General features: G+C 39.8%; 1 long non-coding RNA gene across 1 annotated transcript; it reads right to left on the bottom strand.

Annotated features, from left to right (window-relative positions):
- Nucleotides 1-7,537: 7,537 nt before the first annotated feature.
- On the bottom strand, nt 7,538-14,292 carry LOC116697001 (uncharacterized). The gene is made up of 3 exons (XR_004333887.1): nt 14,213-14,292; nt 8,904-8,908; nt 7,538-7,547 (listed from the first exon to the last, which is right to left on the bottom strand). It is a non-coding gene; the product is annotated as an uncharacterized LOC116697001 (long non-coding RNA).
- Nucleotides 14,293-15,711: the final 1,419 nt, after the last annotated feature.

Here is a 15,711-nt window from a genome sequence, read left to right as displayed (position 1 = left end):
TTACCAGCAGTGGAAAAACGCCATTATACTCATGTTTAGATGCCACAAATTACAGCTATGAAAAAATTTGGAATTACGGGATGTTGGATTTGAGATACTGGTATCGGAACATATCTACATACAAAGTGTGATGTGTGAATACTAATGTGGCTTTGTGTTTTCACAGTTGGACATCTTGGACTTGTCGCTGGGTCAGACTCTGCTGAATTATCAACGTTCTGTTATTGTCATTGTCAGGAAAAAGATTCACAGTCGAGCAGCGTCTGAAAATGTGGTTATGAAACAGGATAATTTTTATTCGGACTATTCAAGCGTGCTGAATATCTGATTTTTCATAGAATTACATAGATTTCCCCACAGCTTTAAAAACTCTGAAGTGACTTAACATAAAGGTTGAATGTTAATAGTGTTAATGGGGACAACTATTAATGTACATTTATTCATTTTTATTGTGTGAAATGTATGAATTAATGTATTTTAACTAGCAACACTACAAATTAATTTTGGTTTGAATGATACAATGACAATAAAGATATATTATTTTTTATAAATCAGTGGTTCTCAACCTGGGGTGTCATTTCTGGGGGTCCCCAGATTGGGAGATTGCGGCATTCACTCAAAGTAAACTCGCGGTGGTGATGAATCCAATGTAGTACACACATCAATCATCCATCCATCAGCAGTAGCCTTATAAATATGTTTTGCTTTTTACATTTGATCAGTAGCCTACTGTACATGACACTAGAAGTTCTGTGTCTTCCTTGTATAACACTTTGACTGTAGGCGGTAACTGGCAATGAGTCTGATCTTCAAAAGAAATCTTAAGTTTACCAATAATAGTCTCAAATATCACCAGCTGAAGATAATTATGCTCTGCTATGATTTTGTAGATGGACAGTTTTGAGAATACACAAAACAGTTGAAGAGCAAGCAGGGTTGCCAGCAGAAAGATAAACGTTGGATGAATCATGTAATTTAGGGGATTTTAGTAGATTTCCTCTTGGCGGTTTTAATATTGGTTCTTTGCTCATTCTTTGAGTCACGCTGCAATTGAACAGAGTAGAGAAGTGACTGCAATGAGAGGGAGCCCAAAGCCAGACAGGAACATCCAGTCCAGACAGAAAGAAGGCAGCCAGTTGCTTTCAGAGACTGAGGAAGAGACAGAAGGTTTTCACATGGAATATGTCTAACCTTTCTGCATATCTTCTTCAGTTGGACAAATCTGATTCCATTAGGTACATTAGGCTCTCATTTGAAGATCAGACTCTGTCTTTGCCAGATCCATACAATCTAGATGATGGCTGGTATGCTGCTGATGCTGATAAATTGCCCCCTGCTCAGTATCTTGAACATTTTAACTACCTGATTTACACTCCAGGCCCTTGTACAGGAAATTTGTTGTGAACCTATAAGTCTAGAGGCTTATCACTATTTTGTTTGTGATCATCTCCAAAACATCATGCAGCATGATCTATCAGAAACAAGTCCTGATGCTGATGCAGCAGACGCCTGCAGCCACATTGCAGCTCTACTGTTTGCCATTGAAAGCATTATACAAAGCAGAGACAGAACTGAAGTGTCATGTACGGATATCCCATGTCAATAGAAGAAACGTGAAAAGCAAAACATAGCTAGCTGTAATGTCACATCCAAAGCACGGTAATGAACGGCAGCAGGGCCTGAAATTATCACCTGACCACGCGCCAGATGCGTGTAAATTTAGCAATTGGTGGGTAACACTGTAAATCTACCTGCCACATTGGTAGGTAGCCGAGGAGAAAACAACAAACGACTGCACACAGAAAGTCAGAATGGCGGTGGTGGTGGATGCCGCTGGTGGAGGCTCAGTTTGCCCATGTACAAAACCTGCAATTAGGGATGAGCGAGTACAGCATTATCTGTATCTGTATCTGTTAACTATATGAATTATCTGTATCCGTATCCGTACTCGGACTGGGCAGGGCCCAGTAAGAGAGAGACACAGAGAGAGAGAGAGAGAAAGAGACAAGAGGGGGGCAGCTGACAGTTAAAAAAAAAAAATCTCTAATGGCAGAGACGCAACGGGAGTTGCATTTCAACCAAGCAGCGTGTCTGAAACCCACGTTCACCAGAAATCTACTGGTTACTATGTAAGTACTACAAACCCCACGTTCACCAGAAATCTACTGGTTACTATGTAAGTACTACAAACCAAAGTTAAAAACAAAACTTTCGCGGAACAGACCCGCGGACCTGATTGACTGACGGAGTGGGAGAGCGAGAGAGAGAGAGAGGCCGAGGGAGCGCAGTTCTCCGTCTTCTGTGTGTATGTGATTGAGCCGAGCGTGTTTGTAGGCGGGGGGGCGCTGTGACTATCACAGAACGCAGCGCGGCCAGTTGAGGAGTTGTATTCAATCCGATCACGGATATTGACTCATATTACTCGTATAATACTTGTACTCGGCAAAAGCGCTTTATCCGTACCGGATACTCGTTTCAGCCGAGTACTCAGATCATCCCTACCTGCAATCTACAAAACTGATAACGGGAAGGTAATAGTGGAAGATGAACTGATAAACATTATCGTGGTTAAAATGAAGACACTTGGCCATGATGAAATTGTTTTGATGGCAGCAAACAACTTTTCATCTGAGTGGACTGAAAAATCTAAGCGGCTCTTGTTTGATGTATGCCCGAATACCACGCTACGCTGTATCGGGCACAAAGGCCCACAGAAGGATGTGAGTAATATTAAGGCCTGTCTGAAGGTTCTGAATGAGTGCGGCGAAAGTATTCCGCAGTTTGTTTCACATTATTTGGACGAACTGCCACCTGTCAGGTTTGGCAATATGGACGCCTTTGCGTTTCTTAGCCAAGTGGAGCAGCTGAGCAAAGAAGTCTCTGGCCTGAGGACGGCATTGGAAATACAGGCAGAAGTGAGAACTTGGGGGCAATTGTTGCGACCATTGATCGCAGAGGGACAGCGGTGGAGACGCACCGCACATCGGACTGCGACCCTAGGACTGCCGGCACCGCACGAGAAGGGGCGCCGGGGCTGGCAGGCCATGATCAACAGGAGTCAACAACGTATCCCATTAGGAATTATCGTCTCGTTCTGGACCCCGAGGTCGCCAGCACCTCACGCAGGGGGGTGATGGAGGGCTCCGCTCAACAACAGGAGCTCCTGGATGCAGCAACATCGCCACGATCACAACTACAGAACTCACAGTGGAGCGTTGTTGTGAAAGAAGGCCGCAAAAAGTCGGGGTCACTTAAAGTAACGGTGCCACGTAAACCCGACAACAAACGAGCTCACTCGAAACGTGAGCAGAGGATGACCTGTCTATTGATAACCAATTTGGTTTTAAATGGAAGCATGGCACTGATTTCTGTATTTTTACATTAAAAGAAATTTTAGATTAATATACTAGGCAGAATTCCACAATGTTCTTGTGCTTCACTGATGCTTCTAAAACATTTGATCGTGTTAATCATGAGAAATTATTTTTTAAATTGTCTAAAAGTGGGGTCCCTGGTTTTAGAATTAGAATCTTGGTGTATTGGTACTCGCATCAGACGATGGGAGTGAGATGGGGGAATGCAATATCTGTTCCCCTTCCAAGTGACCAGTGGTGTTCACAAGGGAGGAATTCTGTATCCTTTTATTTTTATTATATATATGAATGAGTTGTCTTTGATTTTAAATGCATGTGGTACAGGCTGTAGGGTTGGTGACTTACTAATTAATCACCCAAAATACGCAGATGATTTGTTAATCTTTAGCCCATATTGTGCTGGTCTCCAACAGCTTCTGAGAGTATGCACATAGTATGGTGTTGATTTTGATATAAAATATAATGCTACAAAGAGTAAGATCATCATTATCAGAAGCACAGAAGACAGGCAACCTTTCCTGACTTCTATCTGTCTGGCACTGCACTTATGGTGTTCAGTGAGATTACATATTTGGGCCATGTTATTGCAAATGACCTTTCTGATGATAAGGATATCTATAGGCAGCGTTGGAAGCTGTATGCTCAAGCGAACAGGCTGTGTCGTAAGTTCAGCATATGCTCTGTACCTGTGAAAATCTCACTCTTTAGAGCGGATTGTACACCTTTGTGTACGGCCTACCTATGGTGTTGTTATAAGTAAGGCAGCTTTAGAAAAGTCATAGTGGCTTATAATGACAGCATGACGTTGCTGCTAAAAGCTCCAAGAAACTCCAGTGCAAGCAATATGTTTGTCAGCATTGTGGTACCTACTTGGTCTGCTGTTTTACGTAACCTGATTTATAGATTTATGTGTAGGGTATCTGAGTCAGAAAATGACATGGTCACTGTTTTGCCTAACCCTGTATGCAGTTCTGTCAGATTCTCCTCCAGACTGTGGAACCGTTGGCGAAAATATCTGTATATTAGACACTGGACATTGTGGAAGGCTCTGTATTTTGGATTTTGTTTGTGTATGTTCCCATTGTGAAATGGATCCCCCTGGGTCTGAAATAAAGTTTATATAATTAATTTGTTTGTTTAATTGCAACTGTTTTTTTACATTTCAAATGAGTCCGCAATTTTGTTGGATTTGAGCTGAAAATGTGGCGGCACATTACTGGGGTAAAGAGGTCAACTGAAACAAGCAACCGACGAAAAGAGGAACGAGTCAAAGAAAAGTAAAAGACGTTATAATTTAAAGTGGAGAATTGGCGACAACGTGACAACTACTCCTGTCATGAATCAGCACCTAACACACAACAAGGTTCGTAAGGTGCTGATTTATGACAGCAGTACAGAACAAATGTACTGCAGGGACTGTCGTGTGTACTGCTCAGAAAAAGCAAAGTCAAATCCTTTTCTAATCGAGACTAAAAACTTAAAATTAGAATTAAGAACCACAAGTCATCAAAAAGCCACCTTCACACGATAAGTTGCAAACTATCAAAGACTGTGCTTCCGGAGAAGACCGCTGCGGTCAAGGCACTGACGTCCGTGAAAGCAGCGCAGTTGGAAAGTATGTGACTGCTGTTACGGAACGCTCATGCAATTCCTGTTTTTCACCTTTATGAGGCAAACAAACAGGCAGGTGGAAGGTCACTAAATCTACCCGCCACAATGTCTGGTCGTCAAAAAAGTTAACTTCAGGCCCTGAACGGCAGACAGAGGGGAAAAAGGATGGAAGTACCAGGGTTATCGATCCAAGAGCAACAACAAGCCTTGGCAGAGCTGAGAGAGATCCAGCCCAATGCAGCAGTTTTAGTCAGGGACAGCAGTGACACCACAACACAATCAGAGGATGCTGTAGACTACCCACAACTCCCAATACGGATTAGCAAGACTAACTAATGTTGACAATTGCTCTCCACAGACTATAACCGCTGTTGCCATTTCCACCAAGGCACAAATTGAAAATCTGTCTCAAGCAACTGTTGCTCAGTCCCAGTCACACCTTTCGAGTGTTTAAAGAAGAGGAAGGGTGACTGCCAGCAACATCCACAGGGTCTTTAAATGCAAAGCAGACCATCATGCAGTACGATACCAAGAACATCTCCCACATCCCCCCCTTAAAATGGGGGTACTTAGCACAAAGACACAGCAAGAGATGAGTTACAAACTTTGTTTTAAAACGCACGTGCTTAAATACACATGGTAATCTGAAAAAGGCACACCAGTATTGTGATCAGGTACAAAAACACACAGTAGTGACCAATTTTACCTAGTGCAACTTTGTTATTTGGACAGAGTCTGGCCTTGTCATTGTCAATTTGTCATGGGAGGAAAATGATATCACTAATTTGTTACACCAAACTAAAGTGTTTGTTGAAACACACCTTATCCCAGAAATCCTTTAGAAGAAAATGAAAACAAGTCAGGATGATGTCGTCATTTGCATTTGCAGCAGACCCAAGTTTGGAAGGACCGTAATTCGCATGAAAACTGCAGTGTGAAAATGTACCACTGCAGTTGTGTAGGCATAAAAAAAAGACAAAACAGTGGCAGATTCAGATAATGCAGACATGAATATATACAGCACTAACACGTTTTCAATATAATTCAATTAGTATATTTGATTTATTCTTGCCTCTTTCTCATCTAGTGAAGATCTTTTTTATTGTGCTTTCATTAAATGTTTGAAATAGAAAGCTCAACTTGTGCTGAAAAGAAAAAAAAACAACTCTTACCTAGTAAATGTTTAAAAACTCTTTGTGTACGGCATTAATGGGGGAAGAACATGACAATGAAGTAAGTATGTAAAACTATATACAAGGATAATAGACATTTATTAAAGATGGACATATTTCTCTTAACAGAGAAAAAATAAAGAATAGCAATAAGATGAAATAATAATAAATAATAATACACAACAAAGTTAATTCAATTCAATTTTATTTATAGTATCAATTCATAACAAGAGTTAACAATTCTAGTAATTCCCCCCCAGAGCAAACATTTACTGTGTCATCAAAGTAAAAAGAAGTTGATTCTTCTTAGAGATAACCCTTCTTTCTGAAATTAGCGGTGCAATTAAGTTCAAAATCCAAATAAATGCCAGTCCAAAGTAAGAGTAAGTGACGTGTTCCGGGAAAAAACCTAAATAGCCAACAGGCTAAAGAAGAAATACACGAACATGTGTTTTGAACTTTGGTTCGAGTAAAGTAGCAACATTTTTGAAGTCCATCGACTCACACAGTTGTGTAGACATCCCAGTATTAATCCACATATTTTGGTGTTCCTGCATGTTAGAGAGCCTGTTATGTTTTAAAATACTAGATGTGTGATTTGAGTTCATATATGGTTTTGAATATGATAGAGGGCCTGATATGCTTAGAAACAGTCAGTTTGTGTGGTGCACAACTCATATATGGTGATGAATATGTTTTCATTTGAGTAATTACTGTCTGACACCATATCTTAACGTTTCTCTACTAGATATGGTTACAACCTTGATAGCACAGAAATTCAGGCCTGAGTTTCTGTGCAGAAGGTTCTGTGTGCATCTCACTTTGTGTATCTTAGTTTCTATGTGCATGTGTGTTCAGGCATAGACTGCAGACTCTGCAATATTTTGCAGGAAGTGTCCTTTAAAGGTATTTTCCCTGTAATAAATTGTCCTCATATGTTACCACCTTCCACTGCAAGGCACTTGCTTTTATCTGACACAGTCATAATCAAATTGGTCTCTGCCCCTTTCTTCCAACTGTCGGTACCGCCATTATGCCAGGCGACGGGCACAGACATGTTGTGTTTAATTTGACATGGAATGTCAGAATTTCTGGGTTCCTATTTGTAAACTATACATGTCTACGGGAAATGGCACGGTCGGAAAGATGTAACATTACTTGCTCTATGAAAGACACTGACAAATACTGAAACTAAGGACATTTACTCTATCATTTTATTTTATTTTAGTTAATTTGCAAACAGACATTGTTGATTTTTTTGTACTGCCTTGTTTTTATTTTATTTCAGTTAACAACAATGTTTTTTATTTTTTGTTAGTTTGTTCCTTTTCGTTCTCAGGTCCCATGTGTTGCTAAGGAGCAAATTCAGGGTGGTCCGGATCCGGACAACCTGCTCGATAAACAAAGACATAGACCATTTAAGCATGTGCTCTTAATTGACTTTATTTTACCAAATGTTTACAACTTCAATTTGGAAAACTGGAGAGTTAGGCCTAACAAAGGAAGCTTTACAATAAAAAATGATGTTTGTTAGCCTGGGTCTGGTCCTTAATTATGGAAAATGTCCCCTCTGTGGTGTAGGCTACATTATTTCATTTTAATGGAGTAGAGCATTTTTCCGTTTCATCCTTTAAAAACTGCACAGAACACAGTAGCTTCAATAGAACAGCAGACTTAGCACAAAAGGGGGAGCAGTTTAGGAAAAGCTTGCAGTCTTTTTTTCAGTCTAAACAAACAGTCTACATTTACTTTGCTTGCACCACATTAAAAAAGACTGCAAGCTTTCAGTGTGTTACAGCATCTACTTTTGCCCTTACATTTACACATTTAACCTGACCTTGTCCTGGGTATAAATAGAGCCAAGTAAATACGGTGGCAGCTAGTTCTAAGCTATCAGCTATGTAGTGTTGGATCCTAAATAGTTTGAATGCTTATTGAAGGTTGGATTATACAAATAACCACGCTCAAACAGTTAGTATGTGTCATTGCTTTGTGTTATACTCTAGAAAATTCTACCGCAATAAAGTTCTAAATTCCAATTGCATGTCGTGGGACCCTTCTTCCTGAAAAGAATCTAGAGGGCAAGATTTACATTTACATATGGGCTAACGCTAGCTAGCATTAGCACTGCCAAAACTAGAGCTGACGTTAGCTAGCAGGCTATCCATAACGTTTTGCTAAGTTACTCAAAGACAACCAAACCAAACATTTCATACATTACCTTTGAGAAAATGTTTTCCACAAACACGATGATGGAGGTTTGGTTCCCAGTCTGCCTCGTTAGAAGTGGCTACTCTACCAGGCAGTCTTGCTAGCTTCTCTGTAGCACTACTTTTGACGATGTACACTCGCTTGAACCTCCTCACCCACTGATTTAACTGGATAAATTAATTTTTTTCTGAAGGAAATTGATAAAAACCCTACACTTTTTGCTGTACATCTGGCAGCACAACCCCAAACGCAGCACGTTTTTGTCATCATTGACATCAACAATGTTTTTAACCATGTTTACAGTAGCTGGTAGTAGCAGAGGTATCTTGGTCCTTATTTTTTACCAACTTTCTGAAATGATGTATTGCTTGCTTACGACTATCAGTACCACCGTGATTCCAGGAAAGGGGCATGGACTATGCTGTGTTCAATTTGACACAGAATGTAGGAATTCCTGGGTTCTCAGTCGGAAATGTCAACTATGAAAGATATATTTGCTCTATGAAAGACATTGACAAAGACAAAATCTAAGGACATTTACTATATCATTTTATTTTAGTTAGTTTTGCAGACAGACAATACAGTTTAAGTTAGTTGTCGTATTTTTTATAATGCCTTGTTTTTCTTTTTATTTCAGTTAACAATAATTTTTTCAGACGGCTGAGAGATATATAGGTTAAATATCTTGACATGTCTGCGAGTCCTTTACCTGTAGTGTGAAAATTGCTTTGACTGGCAGGGACTGCAGCGATGATCTAAAGCCAATGGGAGCGCCAGATAAAGGGCGAGGGAAATGGCAGTACAAACGTGTCCTCCTTGTGCCACAACACCAGCAGGCAGCTACCTGTGTTCGTTACATTATTTATGTACTTCCAACTCTCTCTGCCGACAGGCAATCAGCTGTCCACGTTTCCCCAACCATATTCTCCTCCATATTCTTTTCTTTTTCTTTCTTGATTTTTCACTACAAATCAACACAAACAATTTGATTGCTATCTTTTTGCAGACATCCATATTTGGGGGGAATAACTCCTGTTTCACGCTTTCTTTTGAACTTTTTTTCTTCCTATCTCTTCTCATTTCATGTGTTTTGTTGACTAAATGTAGTTTAGAGACCAGACAGACTTGTAATGTATAGTCTCATATTACCAGACCTGTCTCCACTATTATAAGAGGACAGTCGTGTAAGCTGATCAGCACAGCAATCTGATGACTTTGGAAGACATATAGTGTGTACATACTAGCATCCTGCATCAACCAGACCTGGAAATGAAAGCAGGATAGAGAGTTCCTGTACCTCAGGAAGTGTTAGGGATCCCAGTATTTCTATAACTCAAAGTGATGGTAGAACTTTTTGAACAGGATCTTGTTTATTTGACTTGGTTTGACTAGAAAACTTTTACCTTTCACTTTTGACTGGTTGAAAGCAGCTGGGTAACTGGAGTACAAATCCTTAACACCAAAGACAAGAAGTAAACGGGGGTTCTGCATGAACAAGTCAGGCTCGTGGTGAGTCAACACAAAAGCAAAAGGGCAAAGGTGAAAGCAAAGCTTTTTAAGCCCTGTGCCTGAGTAAAGTGCCTCTTAGCCGACAAACCCTGTGATGCACATAAATCCAAAGCCAAAAGGAATTCTAAACCCTGCTTATTTGTCTGTCTCTGAGCAGTGAACACAGATGGAGCTGTCTAAAGCCAAGCTCATGCATGCTACATGTACTAAGAAACACTTTCTGTCTTTGGAAAGTAAATAACAGTGAACAGTCTTTTAGAGTGAATGAGTTGACCCAGCAAGGAGAGGTCAATGCACAAACCTTGTCTGTACAAACTGTATAAATCATTCATGTCAAGAACAGTGTGACCAAGGCCAGAGAGACCAATACTGACAGACAATATAAAGACGTTCTCTCTAATCTATTGATACATTTCTAATTGTCCAAATCACTGTTTCCCTGGCAACCATTAACAGAAGACATGATTCTTAAGAAAGTACCATGACCTCCTGACCTCACATGTGCAACCTAATATTGCAGACACAGTATTTCCCTCAGGTCCCATGAAATGGTGCTCTTTGAATGTTTTTATATAGACCTTAGTGGTTCCCTAATACTGTATTTCAAGTCTCTTTTACATAGACCTTAATGGTTCCCTAATACTGTGGCCTTGACCAACTGCCACTTTGCTCGTTTGAAAGCCATGATGTCTCTCTCTCATGGGTGGGCCAAATCCTCTGAGAGGGCAAAACAGGGAAAGGGGAGGTAACCTTGCATCTTATGACCTCATAAGGGGCAAGATCCCAGATTGCCCCATCTCAGCTTTCATTTTCTCAAAGGCAGAGCAGGATACCCAGGGCTCGATTTACACCTATTGCCATTTCTAGCCACTGGGGGACCATAGGCTGACTGGGGGAACACATATTAATATTAAAACAACCTAATGAAGTGACATTTTCATGCCATGGGACCTTTTTTATTTATTTATTTTTTTAAAGATTATTTTTTGGGCAGTTTTTAGGCCTTTAATTGATATGACAGTTAAAGACATGAAAGGGGAGAGAGAGGGGGAGTGACATGCAGCAAAGGGCCGCAGGCCGGACCCAAACCCGGGCCGGCTGCGTCGAAGAGTAAACCTCTATACATGGGCACCCGCTCCACCAACCGAGCTATCCGGGTGCCCATGCCATGGGACCTTTAAAGGAATGAAGGATCTAAGAAAGCACAATGGTATAGTCTTCAAGATCATTGGAATGAATGGGGTGTCACAGTTACCTTAGCTAAGGCATGTATTTGGTTTAGTATAGTTTTTGGTTTGATAGCAGAATTATAGAAAACTACAAACTCAATTTTTATGGCCCTTGGTAGAAGGTTGTATCATGGACCAAGGACAAACGCATGAAAACTTCACGGGGTGAATACACAAATTATTTTTCACTTTCATTAACATTGCTAGATAGGACATGGCCTTTGCAGAGGTCTGCACTCTCCAAGTGCCCTTCTAGTTAACTGATATCCAGTTCTATAATCAATGGTGAGAATAAGTGGTAGGGAGGAAGTACGCCTACATTTTCCCAATATCTTTGCAAAGTGTAGCTCCAAAATCTCCACTCCACTGAAAATTGATTTGTGTTTATGTCCGAGGTGAGGGAGTGGTTGCACGGAGCACAGTTTAATGTGAGAAATTTTTCTTTTGGTCTGGAGGACAGAAATAAGGCTAAAGAAGGCTAATACCTACTTTTGCCTGGATAAATTGATTGTATAATAAAGTAAACATAGCACATACAATTTGCAAAGTTAATTTAGTTTATAAGTCTGATTAATCATTGTTTAATTGACTCAAAGAAGGATAAACGTGGTTAGAGCAAAACATTTTTTCAGAATAGACCACAATATACAATTCTTATAATTATTTGACTAGAGGGCCAAAGTCAATACTAGATCTCTGTAATTTGCTAGTTGAACAGGCACCAATAATGCATTGCAAAATGAGAAAAATCAAAGCCCAACAATTGGACAATAAACACAATTTGGAGATGATCCTTTAACAGTGACCTTTAATAATTGCTGCCTCGCTCAGTTCTATAGCTTTCTATTGATTACTGGACCTCAGCAGCAGCAGCTATAAAGCAGACTAGACACATGAGAATTAATAGATGAGCTGGCGATGGACTGCGGTGGCCACGCTTAGCAATGTGCGTACGTGTTTGACAGATTTTCAGATGGATCTTTCTCTCTCCGAGTGTACTGCAGGTCGTCATCTCTTTGCCAGGTCACCTCAGAGGATGTGATCATTGCTAACGTGTCAGTGACTTCCCTCCTCTGGGGACGGCGGAGAACAAATTCCCTGGACTGTTCATACATCAAAAGCACTCAATAAATGCTACTGATGCGGCTTCTCTTCTGCAGCCAAATGCCACTGACCTCATATGGTACTGTTATCTGTCTCTCTCTCTCTATCCTGCCAAATGTGACCCAGGTCGATACGTACTCTACTTTAGCTACATTTGACTTATTGATAGATGAAAGTAAAAGTTATTATCTATCTTAAAGTTGCATTAAGGGCAAGAGTTTAAATGGAACATCCGCCAGCAGATTCCATCATCCTTAGCCGAGACCACACATTCTGTCTGTTCAAGACTGGACTTGTGTTAACATTTCCAGTGCGGCTTAAGTTCTGAGATTAAATAGTCAAAATGATGAACATCAAATGAAGAACAGTTTAACAGCCCTTTAACACCACAGCAGACACCAACATTTAGGCAGTGACAGGTTAGGTTATACATGTTCAAATAAGATACTTTTAGGTGTAATTTGTTTTTTATGAGTTATGTTGAATGAATTTCCATACCATATTTTTCAGATGTGAATGTAGGCCTAGCCTATGAAATAATTACATTTTACTATGCCATGATATGAGTTATTGAAACAGATGGGCTCTAGTAGTTATGGAATCCCGGCACTTACAACTAGTGTTAAAGGCCCCCTCCAATGTGTTAGGGTCAGGCATTTTTATGATATATCATATTTGCTGAGTCATGTCCTGACAATGTTGACAAACAATTCTTCGCCAAATATATTTTGGCAGATAACTTCATTTAGTGCTTAAAGGTGCTCTAAGAGATGTTGGGTGTCATTACTTCTTGTTGATGTTAGAAGTATTTTCATACAAAACAAGACTAGCTTGCCCCCTCCACCTCCCTTCTGTGCTTCCGTGCACTACCCCGCCGCCCCCCCCAACCCACCAAAAGTGAGGTTTCTATCCCTTTGATGATGTGTTTTTTTTTAAATAAGTATTTTCCTATTTGCAAATAATAATAATAATTGGTAGGGCGGTTGCCTCCCAATTGGAAGGTTGGTGGTTTGATCCCTGGCCCTGCAGACCCATGTCAAAATGTCCTTGGGCAAGACACTGAGCCCTAAGTTATCAGCAGTGCCATCGGAGTGTAAATGTGTTTACACTTTTTTTTTATTTAGAAAGTGTTATATAAGAACAGTCCACATTTACATTGATACACGGAAGTCTAAATCAATGAATTGATGACTCAAACAAAGTGTATTACTTTGTTTTGTTACCTTGGCTTTTAGCATTAGCAGCATTGCTCATAGAAAACCAATGGGGTAAGGTTAGCCCCAACCTTCCAAATGACAGTGCAAATGGAAATAACTCTATGATTTTCATTATGCTGCATATGAATTTAAATAACCCATCAGAATTTTCAAGAGCCCCTAAGTGTGTTAAAGAATCTGAATTTAGTGTAGTAGCACAGGGTGCCATGCTAATCAGACTCCTGAAGACGCCAGTAAAAAGTAAGATGATTAGGGCTGTCAAACTAACTAGAACAGAAAAATACATCTATTACATGAGACAGGTGCCTAACAGGACTGTTAGGTCAAAAGTTGAAAAGAAACTCCCGCACACTGTCTAAGTTGCAAAGATAAATTTAATGGCAACATTTTGGTACTAGACCGTCATTGGGCAAATGGTATGAGACAGGAAGTAATTAGTAAACTAATTAGACAGCCATGGGGAAAAGATAAACTGGCTCCAGCATCAAATATTCCATGGGCTCAAATATGATTTGATGATGTCTCCTCCTCTCTTTTGATGATGTCAAGATAACATCTCTGACAGCCGATTGGTCGGATTGACTTGGAGAAGGGAGTTTTCAAAATGAGTAATGACTTTTTCTTTACTAATTTACTAATTAATTTACTTTATCTTTTCATTATTCTCTTAATTTTTCTGCCTTTTTGTGGTCTAGTTATATTTCGTAACTTCTGAGCTTATGTTTTAGCATGTTAGCACTGTCTAATGCTGCGTTCCAGACAATTTTTAGCCTCCAAGTTTCGACTTCAAGTCAGGACTCACAACTTGGAAGCGTTCCAGGCAAAGTCATGACAAACCCTTCTAGCTAGCGTTAGCGTTAACTAGCGCCTAACTTCCATTGATGTTAGCTAGCGCTAGCTGATACTAGCAATTTTATAGTCGGCAACATATTTTGGGCTTCATTTAATAAACATAACCTGTAGAAGTACACACTGGTGTGTATTGTTTTGATTACAATATGCTAAATTACTTTACATTGCCTATTGATGTTCAAATTACTTTACATTGCCTATTTATGTTCAAATTACTTTACATTGCCTATTTGCTGTATGTCTATTTCTCTCTGTCAATCACCGCCGTCTGTACAGCATGAACGGGGTCAACATAGTTGTTTATGTGTGTGTGAGACGTCAAAACTGTAACTGGGAGTACAACGATCTGGTATGAGCTCACGGGGGTCGTTCCAGGGCAGTTTCATGGGTAGAAAGTTGTGAAACCATGAGTTACAGATAACCTTGAATGCATCATTTTCCCTTTTTTTTCTTTTGCGTGCTAAATGGCAGTGTAGTGTTTTTTTTTTTTTGCTTTCTTCTTTTTTGTAGAGGTACTATCATACTGTTTGACCACCTTTTTGCTTTCTTGTTATTGTACTAACACTGTATTATCACTAAATGTTATCTCCAGTTTGGCCATATTTGTTTGTGTTTGGAGATTAGGGGGCCATTTTGTTTTGGAAACTGTAGTTTTTATTTCATTTTTATCCCTAGAAACAAGACAGAAATGAATGAGTGAAATAAAAGAGGCAATCATGGCATTACAATGTCCCCAGCCTCATATATGACATTTTTTGTATTCAAATTCTTATCTTTTCATTTATTTACTTTTGATATACCGAAATGCAAAAAAACTATAGATTACTTAATTACACGGCAGTATGTGCTGCTTCCCCTTACAGTACCTCCTAGTTGAACATTTCCTCCATCTCCATCTCCTCTCATGAAAACATGTTGATGATTGATGGATTATCTGTGACTTATGATAATTATCCAGAGTAGCAGCAGCACCATCCACCAACACACCATCTGTACAAATGTTCTCTTCCTTGTACAACATGTACACACACATGCAGTCACACAGCCTGTGTAGGTGTGCACACTGAGTTACACTTACACTAACTAGCAAACACACACACACAAGAGGAATGTAGGTGGGTGGACAGTCTGTGCACAGTTTGGGAAATTGTCAGTAAGTTTCTTCTCTTTATAGTCATATAAGCATTTACGTAAAAGCTTAAATGCAGATAAATGTTCTAATGTCATTCATGAGAAGAAGACAACTTCAAACAAGAGTTATTTTGACTTTAGACATTTAGCCAAAGGAGGACATTGCCATATCCCTACACAAAGCAAATTTGAATTGTCCAGCATAATTACATACTGCACAAAGTCAAAGCAAAGACACAAATAGACACAAATTTGCGCTGAGCAATTGGCGTACGGAACAGTGGCACACTAATAAACAGTT

Source organism: Etheostoma spectabile, chromosome 10 (assembly GCF_008692095.1).
Source record: "Etheostoma spectabile isolate EspeVRDwgs_2016 chromosome 10, UIUC_Espe_1.0, whole genome shotgun sequence".
Taxonomy (NCBI): domain Eukaryota; kingdom Metazoa; phylum Chordata; class Actinopteri; order Perciformes; family Percidae; genus Etheostoma; species Etheostoma spectabile.
Note: the sequence above shows the minus strand (reverse complement) of the source record. Positions and strands in the feature narration are given on the sequence as shown.